Source organism: Populus nigra, chromosome 6, assembly GCF_951802175.1.
Source record: "Populus nigra chromosome 6, ddPopNigr1.1, whole genome shotgun sequence".
NCBI classification, from domain to species: Eukaryota; Viridiplantae; Streptophyta; class Magnoliopsida; order Malpighiales; family Salicaceae; genus Populus; species Populus nigra.
The window spans coordinates 22,044,226-22,057,842 of NC_084857.1; the positions used below are offsets into that span (position 1 = coordinate 22,044,226).

General features: G+C 41.5%; 1 pseudogene; it reads left to right on the forward strand.

The window, feature by feature from the left end:
* Positions 1-5,933: 5,933 nt before the first annotated feature.
* LOC133697342 (uncharacterized) lies at positions 5,934-12,846 on the forward strand (annotated as a pseudogene).
* Positions 12,847-13,617: the final 771 nt, after the last annotated feature.

Here is a 13,617-nt window from a genome sequence, read left to right on the forward strand (position 1 = left end):
TCAGCTTCACCAATTCCATAGTCATTAATCTTTCAGCGACTAAGTATTATCACTTTAACCTTAGTTTCCCTTCTTCGGAAACTAAACATCCCACCATATCATTTCCTTAGTTACTCATTATAGTAACTAAATATCAAAACCACGATCACACTTCAACTTCCTTACTGCGATTGCCAGGTCATATTTGTAATTTTTGTTGTCATCACCCAATTTTGGGTGATTCCCCAAAATTCGTTTTTTTTCCAAAAAAAAATAATAATAAAAAAAAATCAAAAAAATCAAAATGAAAAAATAAAATAAAGGCTGACAATGTGGAGAAAGCTGATCAAGAAAAACTGCCAAAATAGGCCGGGAAACCAAGTCGCAATTTTTGAAGGAAATTCAAGACCTATTGGCGCCCCATTGCGCCCAAAAATAGAAAAGTGCAAATTTAAAGGTCAAATTAAATGAGTATTGGACGAATTTGCATAAAAATTAAGTCTAATGACATAATTAAATTTTTAATGGGCCAATTTGATTTAATCATGGGCCAAATTAAATTTTAATTATGTTTAAGAATTAATTTAGGTCCAGATGAAGGAATTAATTAAGTGCAAGGACTTAATTATACTTTAAATGGGTCAAATTAATTTTATTTGGGGCTTAATTGGTGAAAAATTAAGTTTGGGAGCCTAATTTGGGCTTAATGGAGAAGATTGGAATTTTAAGAGACCAAATTTAATTTTTACCAAGTTAATTGATTGGAATCAGGGGTCAAATTGCAAGAAAATTGAAGTTTTAGGGCCAATTAGGGGTTAAATTGACAAAATCCAAAGCCAAGGACCATACTGCAAGAGGCGCCAAACTGCAGGGGCCAAATTGACAAATCTGAGGGGTCAAATTGCAAGAAAATTGAAGTTTTAGGGCCAATCAGGGACTTAATTGAAGCAATCCGAGACCAAGGACCAAAACGTAAGACGCGCGCAAGAGGAAGGATTGATGTGAAATCTGGCGCTTTGGCGCCAGTTTTCATTTAAATGAAACGGCGCGTTTTGGGAAAAATGACGCCGTTTCATGCGTTAAAAAAAAAAAAAAATAGGGGGGGCAGGACCAGGCGACGCGTCGCCTGGTACTGTTCATCTTCTTCTCCACTAAGCTGCCCGAGTGGCCGACTTCAAGCCTTGTTTTCGGCCTCGTTTCTTCCTCCAAATCCGACAACGCGTGCACCAAAATGTCCACCTGAAACCCCTTTATCCTCGAGAATGGTCCAGTCGGGTCGAAAAACCTTGAAACGGCTTCGTTTATTGGCCCAAAGTGGCCACCTCGTTCAGTCTGCAGCCTTGGATTGCCAAAATTTGGCAGTTCGAGGTGCACACTTTGGACCAACGGTTTGGATTCCTCGAGTCGAATCAAGGGCTGAGAATTTTTCCCCGTTGAAGACAAGATTACCCTCTTTCCAGCCCTATAAATAGGAGCCAATTCCACGCTCAGGGGACGGAGAAAACGGAGCTCAAAGTTGGCCGAAAACCAGCCTTCTGTATTCATTTTTCCTGCAAACAATCCTTTTTCTGCTTTCTCTCTCCACCGTGGCCTTCAGCCACCACCACCTTCATCACCTGGCTTCTCACCATCATCCCCACCTCCAGTAGCCATAAAACCATCTCACGTGACAGTTGCACCGCTTCTCTCCCTCTCTCCTCTGTAAAAATCTTCTCCTCTGCCACCGGGACTCCAGCAGCGGCGGCGACAGCAGAGCTAGCATCCACCACCTTTCCCAGAAGCTCTCTTCCTTCCCAAAGGCAGCCGGGGTAGCAGTTCTCTCCTCAGCCACACCAACAGCTCCAGCCGTGAGCTTTCCTTCTCCTCTGCAGGACTCGTTTCCTTCTTCTTCCAGCCGTGACCAGTGCACGCCGCCGGCCTCACCACCTCCAGTTGCACCGCGCTCCGCCGGCCAGGCCGCCAACTCCTCCACGCCAGGTAATACTTTCCTCCCCTTCCGCTTCTTCTTCGCCGTCTCTGTTCACTGAGTGAACAGTGGACGTGAATTATAATTCACGTCTACTGTTCACGCATGAACAGTAGACGTGAATTATAATTCATGTCTACTGTTCATGCAGTGTATTATTTTCTTTTTTTTTTTTTCAAAAAAATTTCAAAAATTAAAAAAAATCTAAATTTAAAAAAAATCATTTCAAAAATTTGTGATTTTCTTAAATATTTTTCTACCAAGTTTGCTCGATATTGGGTTGTATACTTACATTGTAAGATACAAGTCCGGTATTAAAATACCTGGTTTTCTTCGAAATATTTCAAAAAAAAAAGAGAAGAAAAATTTCAAAAAAAAATATTTTATTGCATACGGCCAGGTCCTAAATAATTTTCCAAGCATGTTTGTTTTCAAAAAAAATATAAAAAATTGCATCTTTCTCATGTTTTAAAAAATAAAAAAATGGATATCATAACTAGTTTATGATCATCTGTTAGGGTTTGGCCAAAATGTCAAAAACTTTTATTTCAACTTTTTTTTTCTAGGATCCAGATGTAGACTTTAATATTTGTGGGGTGTAAAATTACACGATAAAGTACACTCTCGGGTATTAAAGATACAAGGTGTAAATAAAAGCAATTTTAAAATTCAGACTTTAGAATGGTTAGGATTTGACCCAATAAGGTAGAGACTCCCTCATGAAGGGAGATCTGCCTTGAACTTTAGAAAAGACCAACGAATAGAACCTTGACCTAGAAAAAATAATCAAACAACAATGCAGCTTACCTTAGGTAGGGTGCACTGGGGGTGATGCGTCTTCCCCTTGCACAACCAGTCCCTTACTCAGACTCTCGCAGACCATAGGTTCCTAGTGACCATAATACTAGGTGGCGACTCCAAAGAACCAAGCAAAACCAACAATAATAATAAAAAAAATCGCCAGCCGACGTCGCGCGGATTTTTTTTGACGTGCGACAGAATGGCGACTCCACTGGGGACGCCTTGTTTGGTCGGACTAAGCTTTGTTTGTTTGATTGTTGATTATCTGTTTTGGTCTATTTAAATTTACTGTTTCAGCACTTTTATTTCTTGCTCATACATATAAATACATCAAGAATAATATGTTCATGCATTTTTAATTTTTGCAAGAAAACCCAATTCTAGGATAGGAGGGGAGTAGCGGTCTGCCCCATGACTTTCAGTCGGGGTTCAGATTCGTGAAACGTCCAACTATGAGCTGAGTGTTTACTTGGTGATAGCGGACACATAGTGCCCGAACCTTCCCTTGTAAACCCCTATACTGCCTTCACGTAAGGTGGTCACTGGGCAGTTCATAGACCTTTTTGAGACCAGCTAGAAAACTTATCCCTCATATAATAACCTAGATTTTTTTTTCCCTAAAACTTTACAGGATTTTTTGAGCTAAGACCATGACTTCCCTTACCTTTTCGGAATATGGGGAAAGATCTGAGATGATGCAAGTAGTTGAAGGGGATTGCCCAAGAACCAAGGTTGAGGAATTACCACACATAACCAAAGTGCATTATTCTGTAGACACCATAAAGAAGTTGGCTCCTCTTCTGGGATATATTGATGAGAACCTGTTTGAGAAGAAGTATGGAAGAATTGCTCATCTAATAAAAATGCCTATTCAGATTTCAGCGGTTAAAGCCTTGATGCATTTCTGGGATCCAAACTACAGATGTTTCACCTTTGGGGATATTGATATGACTCCTACTCTTGAGGAGTATGCTCAGATTCTAAGTTTTCCCAATGATCCCTGCAAAGTATACTTCAGACAAAGAATTGAGAATACAGTTACCGCAGTTGCCAAACTTCTACATTTGGATCCAGTTGACCGGTATAGGATATCCAATGGAGGGTTCAAGTGGAAGATGATCGAGAATAAGATGAAGACAGATAAGGAAGAAGGGAAGTTGGGTGAAGAAAGATATCAGATAATTGCTTTTGCCATCTTTGGGTTGGTTCTGTTTCCTTCAGAAGCCGCTGGAATTATCAGCATTGAAGCTGCTAACGCCTTCCTTGAATTTGAAGAGGTAAAGAATAACCCTACTTCAGCTATCTTAGCTGAAACTTTCCTATCTTTGAACCATTGCAGATTACATGGGAAAGGGGCAATGCGATGTTGTATCCCTCTCTTATTCATGTGGATAGTAAGCCACTTGGAAGCATCAAAAGAAGTCTTCAATAATTTCTGGTGGTTTAACACGAGGCCTCTTGAGTTGGTGCTAGCTGAAGAATGGAATGATTTGGATGAAAAGGCATGGGTAGAAAAATACCGAGAACTTCCTCAAACTAATTTCAGATGGAAAGCTCCTTGGGTAAGTGGTTCATCTTACCTCATGAGTTGTGGCGACAAGGCATGGGTTCCTTTGATTGGCTTAACTGGATATATCAGCTACTCACCCTCATTAGTAGCTAGACAGTTTGGAGGTGTACAGCACGTGCTAAGAACTTGGGCAGTAGCCGAATATACTGGTCTGTTTAAAGAAGCTAGCTCTTTGGATATGTTAGATACCATTAGAAATGACTGGAAGCAGCCTGTTTTGGTCTTTAAGGAAGAGCATCAAAAAGAGTGCTCTGTTAGCCCTGCATATTTGATATGGAGGGGTGGCAGTTCATCTAAGATACTTCAAGAGGCAAAAGAGCAAAGAAAAGCCCAAGACAAGTCGTCTGTGATGTTGGAGCTAAAAAGAAAAAGGGTCAACAATGAGGAGGATCTTCGAGAAGAGCTGGATAAGTTGAGGATTGAGCTCGGTAATAGTAAAAAACATCAAAGATTCTTGGAAGACCAACTTTTGAAAGAAGAAAAGATGAAGGCCTCTCTGGATCGGCAGTTGAAGGAAAGAGATGAGCAGATTGTTAAGTTAAAGAAGAACCAGCATGAAGCAAATCAGCAACTGAATGAAGGGAAGGCCAAGAATGACGAGTTGGTAAAAAAGCATGTAATAGTGGAGCAAGAATTGGCAAGTCTAAAAAAGGCCTCGGAAAGTAAAAAGACTGCCAGCAAAGAAACAATAGCTTCCTTGAAGAAAGAAAGGGACCAGTATAAATCAAAATGGGAGGCTGAAAAAGAGGAGCAAATTAGCTGATCTCGCCCTCAAAGAAGAAAAAAGGTTAAGGGCTCGATATCAGTTGCAAGCTGAAGATGAGGGAGCGGCAAGAAGGGTAGCTGAGTCAGAGATGAAAGGATACCTGGACAAGATAAATGGTATGAGAAACCGGATGTCTGCAATGAAAGCCGAGCTTGCGTCCCGAGAGGAAGAAGCAAATGAAATGCAAGAACAGTTTGAAGAATGGCAAGGCCATATCAACAGTTTCGATGCACAACTAAACACTAAGGTAGCCGAGCTGGATATAGAGAAGGAAGAAATGCAAAGGGCCAGAAATCAGATTCAACAGTTGGAAAGGATGGTTCGAATCTTGGAGACAAACAATGAAACATTAGCCGCCAGTAATGGAACATTGCTTCAAGATAACACCGTGTTCCATTACAAGATTGAACAAACTGACAGGTTAATCGACATGGTGGCTAGAAAGGCAAATGAGCTACGAGCAAAGGCTGCCAGGATTGCCAACAACCGCCATAGATACGAGGAATATTTGAATGAAGTTTCCTCTTTCATCAGGATTGTGGCCAATAGAGGGGTATCATTTGAATGAAGACACTTTGTATGAACCACTTTGTACTATGTCTATTTTTGGAACTTTCATAAGGTGTATGGAATTTAATCAATCAATGGAATTGGGTAAAACCTCCTTGTGGGTATCAGATTTCGGATGTTACCTGTATTTGGCAAAGGAAGTCATGGATTAGCTCTTTAATCCATACGCATGCATTTGCATTCATGTTTATACATACATTCATTATAACACACATGCATACGCCAGGTCAAAAAATATAGGTCCCCAAAGAACTTACCACACCCGACTTCGAGCAAGGAACATGGAAGATGAAGCACGTGCTTACCGTGAGGCTCATTTCCAAGAAGAGTTGGACTCTTTAAAGGATAGTGTGGCTCGCCTTACCAGCTTACTCGAACAAGTACTAAGGAATACCTCGGGTGAAGGTCCTTCAGCTAGGCCCGCTCCTCTCCCAACAAACCAACCTGAAGAGGTAATGGGAGGACATGCACAGGAGCCCCAACACAATCCAGTTTTCATGCAGTCGCCAACACCCGTACCACCTGTACCAACACCAGTACCAATTGTCATGGATGCATTCGTTAATGAGTCCCACAAAACTAAGCCCTCTGAGGATCTTGATCAAGATAAGATGGCAGCACTAGAGGCCAGGATTAGGGCCATTGAGGGAATAGACTTATATGACCCTGTGCGAGCTGTGGAAATGTGTTTAGTCCCTAATGTGGTGGTACCAAAGAAATTTCGAGTTCCGGAATTTATCAAATACACCGGCACTCAATGCCCTGTTACCCATCTCAAATCTTATTGTAACAAAATGGCAGAAGTAGTTCACGATGAAAAACTACTAATGCATTTCTTCCAAGACAGCTTGAGTGGAGCGGCATTGAGTTGGTATATGAGGTTAGATAATACCAGGATCCATACATGGAAGGACCTCGTGGATGCTTTCATCAAGCAATATAAATACAACATGGATATTGCTCCTGACAGAACCAGTTTGTCTAACTTGGAGAAAGGAGATAAGGAAAGCATAAGAGAGTATGCTCAAAGATGGAGAGATTTGGCAGCACAAGTCCACCCCCCTCTCTTGGAAAAGGAAATGGTTGCTCTGTTTGCTAACACATTAAAAGCGCCATATTATGAACACGTGATGGGTAGTTCGGCCCAACAATTCACGGATTCTGTGGCCGTGGCTGAACGAATAGAACAAGGAGTAAAAAGTGGAAGAATCTCTGCACCTGTGGAGAAAAAAGGTTTCGGAGCGAAGAAGAGAGAGATCGACCATGTCGAAAGTAGTTACAGAAGCAAGAAAGGCCCTTTCCAAACATATAACCCTCAATCCTCTTCACCCCAAGTTACCAACACCAACTTCAACTTTCCAAGTCCAGCCAGGAAACTTGAACCCCAAAGCCACCAAGTAAAAAACCAAGCTGAAAGTTTCCCCAAAAGAAACTACCGAAGAGCCTCAGAACAATTGCCTCCATTACCGTTACCCCTAAATGAGATGTACCAAAAGCTGCTAAGTATTGGGCAAGTAGTCCCTGTGCCTTTGGTACCTCTCCAACCACCTTACCCCAGCTGGTATAAACCGGATCTCACTTGCGAATACCATGCCGGTATAGCTGGACACAGCATCCATACTTGCAATGCCTTTAGGAGGAAACTTCTGCAGCTGATCAAAGCAGGATGGATATCATTTGAAGATGCCCCTAGTGTCAATGCAAACCCTCTACCCAATCATGCTTCGGGTAGTGGGTCTGTAAACATGTTAGAAGAGGGACACTCAAAAATCTTAAAGGTGTCAATGGATAGGATCTACCAAATGATGGTAGATGCAAGGTATGAAGAGGGTAGCGAGAAATGTTGTGCACTTCATAATGAAAAAGGCCACGTGATCAGCCATTGCGAGGGCTTTCATAAAAAAGTGATGCAAATGATGAGTCGAGGGATGTTGCGAATTGAGAAAGCAACGAATGAAGAGGTGTTCATGATGGAGGCACCAAAGAAAGAGGTGTGTCGAGTACAATTCGCTACCGGAAAGCCACCCAGATTGGTCTTGTCCAAACCAGTGGTGGAACATAAAGGGAACTATAGTGCTTTACCTCACAACTATGGGTACTCTTTCAAAAGCACTCCACAACCGCCTATCTTTCAAGCAGAAATTGGGGGTTTGACCCGTAGTGGCAGATGTTTCACCCCAGAAGAGTTGGAAAAACAAAGAAAGGCTAAAGGAAAAGAAGGGGCTGACGTAACTGAAGAAATAAACAAACCTGTCACGGAAGAGGAAACCAACGAATTCCTAAAGCTGATGAAACACAGTGAATATAGTGTTGTTGAACAACTCAAGAAAACACCAGCCAGAATATCGTTATTTTCTCTGATTCTAAGCTCTGAGCCACATAGAAAGGCTTTACAAAAAGTACTGAATGAAGCATATGTTCCTCAAGACATCAATCAAGAAACCATGGAACATTTAGTGGGAAGAATCCAAGCCTCGAATTATATATACTTCACTGAAGATGAATTGAGTCCTGATGGTACTGGGCACAACAAGCCGTTATACATTACGGTGCGTTGCAAGGATATTCTGATCGGAAAGGTGCTCATTGATAATGGTTCTGCATTGAACGTGCTACCAATGCATATGTTGAAAGAAATGCCTGTCGATGAGTCACACATGAAGCCTAGCACCTTGATGGCGAGAGCATATGATGGTTCGCCAAGGCCGATCATTGGGACCCTAGAAGTAGAGCTATATGTGGGACCGCAAATGTTCTTGATAACATTACAAGTAATGGACATTCATCCATCTTATAGTATATTATTAGGAAGGCCATGGATTCATACAGCTGGAGCAGTGGCTTCTTCATTGCACCAATGCTTGAAGTATATCATGAACGGAATGCTTATAACTGTCAAAGCCGAAGAGACGGTTTCCATGATAAGAAATGTGGCCATACCTTTTATTGAAGCAGAAGATTGTAGAGATGGGAATATTCATGCTTTTGAAATTGTGAATGCAGAATGGGTTCCTGAAGGAACAGTGCTGAGAAAGCCTCAAATCCCAGAAACGACAAAGATGGTTGCCAAATGCTTTTTAAAGAATGGGGTTCCTTTTCAATGTAATCCTGAGACTAAAATGCCCAGCCTGATCAAGCCAAGCTATGCAAATCAAAGATTTGGGCTTGGATATAAGCCCAAGAAAGACGATTACAAGCGGGTCACTCAGGTTAAAAGAGAAGCAAGAATGGCGAGAATTGAAGGAAGAGAGCCAGAAGAAGAAGAATTTGTCATCCCACCACTCCGAGTGTCTTTCCCAAGGGCTGCAGAAGTTATTAGATCTGGCATAGTGGATCTTCACATCAATACCTTGGAGAGCCAAGAAGAAAAACGAACAGAGGAAGCGGATCTGGAGATAAAGGATGAGGTTTTGCCACAGCTCTCCATTCACACCATTGATGAACCTCCTGCCAGATTTTTCATGCGAAGATTGGCTGAAGGGGAGGTGTACCAGAACTGGAAGATGGAGCCTGCTCCTATTGTGTTTAAAAAGTAATTGTTCTTGTTTGATAATGTTCGAACTTGTTTGCCTTGTTTTGACTTGTGCTGATCTTGTCGGTATTTTTAGCTCATGATACCGCAAGAATTTTCTATGTTAACCAAGCACTTTTGTTTAAATGAGATCATGCATTTTCTTGTGTCCAATCGCGTGCTTGCATTTTTTCTATCTTTTCATGAATCACTCTTACACGAGCACGCCTTACACTTTCAGGAATTCTGAAAGTTCCATCAATCCACAAAATCATTGCACTAAGAATAATTGGCCAAACTTTGATAATATGATTGCGATGGATGATGAAGAATGGGAAGAGGAAGATCTAAAAGAGTTTACTAAGCTGGTAGAAAATTCAGAAAAAGCCTGGGAACCGGCCAGTGAGAAACTAGAAGTCATTAATGTCGGAGATGAACAAGATAGTAAGGAATTAAAGATTGGCACTCTTGTCACAACTGAAGAAAGAAATAGATTAGTCTCTCTATTACACGAGTATGTAGACGTTTTTGCCTGGACTTATACCGACATGCCTGGTCTAGATACTGACATAGTTGTACACAAGATTCCTTTAATCGAAGGGAGCAAGCCAATTAAGCAGAAAACCAGACGAATGCGCCCGGACATGTTACTCAAGATAAAGTCTGAGATACAAAAACAGTGGGATGCAGGGTTTCTAGATGTAGTCCAATATCCACAATGGGTAGCTAATGTGGTCGTAGTCCCGAAAAAGGATGGGAAGATTCGGGTATGTGTGGACTATAGAGATTTGAACAAGGCGAGCCCAAAAGATGATTTTCCTTTGCCCCATATAGACATTCTCGTTGATAATGCTGCAAGAAATGCTACATATTCTTTTATGGATGGATTCTCTGGTTATAATCAAATTAGAATGGCTGAAGAAGATAAAGAGAAGACCACTTTTGTCACACCGTGGGGAACGTTTTGCTATAAGGTAATGCCATTCGGATTGAAGAATGCTGGAGCCACATATCAAAGAGCAATGGTTACCCTATTCCACGATTTGATGCACCAAGAAGTGGAAGTTTATGTGGATGACATACTTGCAAAATCAAAGAAAGAGGAAGATCATGTGCAAGTGTTAAGAAGACTATTTGAAAGGCTTTGAAAATTCCAGCTAAAGTTGAACCCTGCAAAATGCTCATTCGGGGTGAAGACAGGAAAATTATTGGGCTTCATTGTGAGTGGTCGAGGAATAGAAGTTGATCCTGATAAAGCTAAAGCTATCCAGGAGATGCCTGTTCCTAGAACAGAAAAGGAAGTACGAAGTTTTCTCGGGCGCCTGAATTACATAGCTCGATTTATATCCCAGTTGACGGTGACTTGTGAACCAATCTTTCGTTTGCTCAGAAAGAAGAATCCTGGAGTATGGGATGACGATTGTCAAGAAGCCTTCGATAAAATAAAGAGGTACTTACAGAACCCACCATTACTAGTACCGCCAACACCGGGGAGGCCTTTGATCCTGTACTTGACAGTAACAGAAACAGCTATGGGCTGCGTGTTGGGGCAACATGATGAGTCAGGAAGGAAGGAGCAAGCTATCTATTACTTGAGTAAAAAATTCAATGACTGTGAGTCGAGATATACAACAATTGAGAGGCTGTGTTGTGCCTTGGTTTGGAGTGCCAAAAGATTCCGACAGTATATGCTATACTACACAACCTGGTTGATTTCAAAGTTAGACCCGCTCAAGTATATTTGTGAAAAGCCTTACCTGTCAAGTAGAATAGCAAGGTGGCAAGTGTTGTTGGCGGAATATGACATTGTCTTTATGACAAGAAAAGCGGTAAAAGGAAGCGTAATTGCCGATCATCTTGCAGATCATGCTATGGAGGACTATGAGCCACTAAACTTTGACCTCCCAGATGAAGATGTGATAGTAGTTGAGAATGAAAGTGGGGAAAACGATCAGTGGACCCTCTACTTTGATGGGGCAGTAAATGTATCGGGGAATGGAGCTGGAGCTATAGTGATTTCCCCAGAAAATAAGCAGTATCCCGTTTCAGCAAGGTTACTGTTTGAATGTACCAATAACACTGCCGAGTACGAAGCCTGCATCATTGGCCTGGAGGCTGCTCTAGAACTTAAAGCCAATAAGCTCGAGGTCTTTGGGGATTCCTTACTAATCATCTGCCAGGTCAAAGGTGAGTGGCAAACCAAGGATGAGAAGTTGAAGTTGTATCAAAGTTATCTCTTGAAGTTAGCCGATGAATTTGAAGAAATCAAATTCACCCATGTGAGCAGAGATAAGAATCAGTTTGCTGATGCCTTAGCAACCTTAGCTTCGATGACACAAGTCGATTCTAAAAGCAGGATACAACCAATAAATATCGAGGCCAGAAGCTTTCAAGCCCATTGTTGCTTCATTGAAGAATCTCCAGATGGGAAACCATGGTACAATGATATCAAAAAGTTTCTCCAGCATCGAGAATACCCTGAAGGGATTTCCAAAACAGATGAAAAGACTTTGAGAAGAATGACTATGAGTTTTTACTTGGATGGGGAAATCTTATATAAAAGGTCATTTGATGGGACTCTGCTCAGATGTTTGGATGAAAATGAGATTGAACAAGCATTAAAAGAAGTCCATGGGGGGATCTGTGCTACACATGCTAATGGGCATACAATGGCAAAACAAATTCAAAGGGCTGGATATTTCTGGTTGACCATGGAGAGAGATTGTGTAGACTATGTGAGGAAATGCCATAAGTGTCAAATTTATGGCGACAAAATAAATGCACCTCCGGCACCTCTGTTCAATATGATCTCGCCTTGGCCTTTCGATATGTGGGGTTTGGATGTTATAGGGCCAATCAACCCCAAAGCAAGCAATGGGCATAGATTCATTTTGGTGGCCATCGACTACTTCACCAAATGGGTAGAAGCCAGCTCTTATGCCCATGTAACACAGAAAGTAGTCAAGAGATTTATTGAAAAGGATTTGGTCTGTCGTTATGGTCTGCCAACAATGTTGGTAACTGACAACGCCCAGAATTTCAATGGGAAGCTGATTGACGAATTGTGCACCAAATGGAAGATTAAGCATCTCAACTCTTCCCCTTATAGACCAAAGATGAATGGGGCAGTCGAAGCAGCTAACAAGAATCTCAAGAAGATTATCCAGAAAATGGTGGTCACCTACAAGGATTGGCATGAGATGCTCCCCTATGCACTTCATGCGTATCGTACCACTGTTAGAACTTCTACAAATGCCACCCCATACTCTTTAGTATATGGAATGGAAGCGGTTGTGCCCTTGGAAGTAGAAATCCCATCACTGCGGATTCTGAAGGATGCAGAACTGGACGAATCAGAATGGGCAAGGTCAAGATTTGAGCAACTAAACTTGATCACTGAGAGAAGACTAGCAGCTATTTGCCATCACCAGTTATATCAAAGCAGGATGGCCAAAGCTTACAACAAGAAGGTCAAACCAAGGGTGTTCAAGGAAGGGGATTTGGTGTTAAGAAAGATCCCACTAGCATCAGGGGAAGATCAAAGCAAGTGGGCACCAAACTACGAAGGGCCATATGTGGTGAAAAAGGCTTTTTCTAGAGGGGCTTTAATTCTGACTAATATGGATGGAAGGGATCTACCAAGGCCTGTAAACTCAGATGTTGTAAAGAAGTACTATGCCTGATGTACTTACCTATATCAATCAATGAAATTGAAGTTTGGCCAAGATTTCTTTAGTGTGTTCCCCCCTAAAAAATTATGCATGATCCCATGTTTTGATAGAGATTTTTGGGAATTCAAAGTCTTAGTACAAGACTAAAATCAAAGAGGTGTTTGTTCAAACAAACAAGTTTTGAAAATTCAGGTGATTCCTTATAGAGGTAACCATACATCTAAAAAACCCAAAAAACAAAAAACACCATGAAGTGACTCTAAAGCTGAGTTTTGGTTGCATGAATAATGAGAAATCACTCTGCATACTCGCATGAAAGCAAGGCTTATCGATCCTAAGTGCATGCATTTGAGATGAAGAAAGGCCATCTTTGATAATCCTTTCACAAGGCTGAAATATATCCTTTGCAGTCCTCTTTTGAGCCTAATGCATTTTTCTTAAAATAACCTTGGCTAGGATCACACCCCACACTGGGGGGCAAGTGCAAAAAAATCCTTAATGACCAAAAATGCCCGAATAACTCTTGGGGGTACGAAAAAGTCCTCAATGATTGAAAGTGCCCAAACAATACTGGGGGGGCACAAAAGCAAATTCTCAATCAATCGAAGGTGCCCATACAAAGCTGGGGGGCATAAGAAAAAAGGTCCAAATGATCCAAAAATTTGGAGCAAAAAAAAGAAAGCCAATGCAATGATGCTCTAAATCAAATGATGAAAAAAAAGAGAAAAAAGCCCAAGCCCAACACTAGGGGGCACCGTTGGACCATTTTACAAATCAATTCCA